The following is a 2,348-nucleotide window of genomic DNA, read 5'->3' as shown; positions in this document are numbered from 1 at the left end:
GGCGAGCCATGGTTTTATGACATAAAGGAGTACCTCAAGATGGGGATATACCCGGAGCAGGCCACCGGAGACCAAAAAAGAGCCATTCGGCGTTTGTCAAATGGTTTCTTCCTCAGTGGAGGAGTGTTGTACAGAAGAACCCCAGATTTGGGATTGCTAAGATGTATAGACGTCGGTCAAGCCACAACAGTTATAGCAGAGGTGCATGCTGGAGTTTGTGGGCCACATATGAGCGGATATGTATTGGCAAAGAAGATTCTTCGAGCAGGGTACTATTGGCTCACTATGGAGCATGATTGTATCAATTTTGTGCGGAAATGCCATCAATGTCAAATACACGGAGATCTGATTCATTCTCCGCCGGCGGAATTGCATACAATGTCAGCGCCATGGCCATTTGTCGCATGGGGCATGGATGTCATTGGGCCTATTGAGATGGCAACGACCAATGGCCATAGGTTCATTCTGGTGACCATCGACTACTTCACCAAGTGGGTTGAAGCTAAAACTTTCAAGTCGGTAACCAAGAAGGCAGTGGTGGATTTTGTCCACTCCCATATCATCTGCAGATTTGGGGTCCCAAAAGTGATCATCACGGATAATGGTGCAAATCTTAACAGCAATTTGATGAGGGAGGTATGTCAACAGTTTAAGATTGCACACCGCAATTCCACCCCATATCTTCCCAAGGCGAATGGAGCAGTTGAAGCAGCCAATAAGAACATCAAGAAGATACTGAGGAAGATGGCAGAAGGATCTAGACAATGGCATGAGAAATTACCCTTTGCCTTGTTGGGTTATCGCACTACAGTCCGGACATCCGTAGGTGCAATTCCTTATTTATTGGTATACGGAACTGAAGCAGTAATACCAGCAGGGGTCGAAATTTCATCCCTCCGAATTGTCGTTGAAGCCGGGATTGACGACGATGAATGGGTCAAAACTCGACTGGAACAGTTGAAATTAATAGATGAAAAAAGATTGGCAGCAGTGTGTCATGGCCAGTTGTATCAGAAGAGAATGGCAAGGACATACAATAAGAAGGTGCGCCCCAGAAAATTTGAAGTAGGGCAGCAAGTATTGAAACAGATCCTCCCACATCAGATCGAAGCAAAATGCAAGTTCGCCCCAAATTGGCAAGGGCCTTATATTGTGACCAGAGTGTTATCCAACGGCGCTTTATGTCTAACAGATATTGAAGGAAGATGCGTCGACATGGCTATCAATTCTGATGCAGTCAAAAGATATTATGCGTAATTTCTTTGATTATGATAGTTATTGGTTCGTTTGTTTGTACTTGGTACTTATTGGATAATGAAATGACGGAGGCAATTCTTTCTTCTATCCAAACACTTTTAACCTTTGCTTTCCCCTTTGAGCCTTATTTATTCTTTCATACCCCTCTTTTGGAGTCACTAATGGGAAAAATATATGGAAAAAGAAAAAAAAAATGAAAACAAGATAAAGGTCATAAGAAAAACAAAGGAATCATGGGAACTACGTTTGACCTGATTCCTCAAAGAAGGATACGTAGGCGCCTCACGGCTCGGTCATAGTGTAACAAAAAATAAAAATCCCCCAAGCAAGAAAATTGGGGCAGAAGTTATGTTTTAAAGTTTCAAAAGAGGTTTGATTCCAAGAGTTGTAATGTTTCACCCATCAAAGTTATTTCTGAATTTTTGCTAGTCTTTTCTTTTAATCCCACACAAAAACCTACATGTGATGTCCAAAAAGACCTCCCGATCAGTATCCGAGAGGTGCCAAGTCAGGCAAATGAAAGCCGAGAATAATACACTGATCCCCAACAAAGAAGAGGATCATAAACTGGAAATGAATTGATAGCCGAAAAGAATCTCCAGAAGAGAGAGTCATATCGGCAGCACTCCAATCCCCCGCTAAAAAATAAAATAAAATGAGAGAGTTTTATCGGTGAAAACCTTCACGGGCACCATAAGGCGACGAAAGATGAGAGAAATAAAACGAGAGAGTCTTATAGGTGAAAACCTTCACAGGAACCATAAGGCGATGGGAGCTGAGAGAAACGAGAGAGTCTTATTAGTGAAAACCCCTCGAAGGGAACTATGAGGCGACAAGCTAAGATCGGCAGAAAGAATCCGCATATGGCAAAAATTGGGCGTCTGGTCATTCCCAGCAAATGAGGCCATCAGGAAGATTGATTGATACAAATAGACTGGGTTGATTAATCCGTAATGCACGACATAATAGTTGGGACCAGTCATACCGCCTAGATAAGTTCTTTCCTTTTCTTCTCCCCCAGCGTTTGTTCAGAAAGATTTTTCTCTCTTTCTATCTTTTTATTCTAGTCTAAAAAGATTTTTCCAGAAATT

This window comes from Nicotiana tabacum, chromosome 5 (genome assembly GCF_000715075.1).
Source record: "Nicotiana tabacum cultivar K326 chromosome 5, ASM71507v2, whole genome shotgun sequence".
NCBI lineage: Eukaryota > Viridiplantae > Streptophyta > Magnoliopsida > Solanales > Solanaceae > Nicotiana > Nicotiana tabacum.
This window is presented reverse-complemented; position numbering follows the sequence as displayed.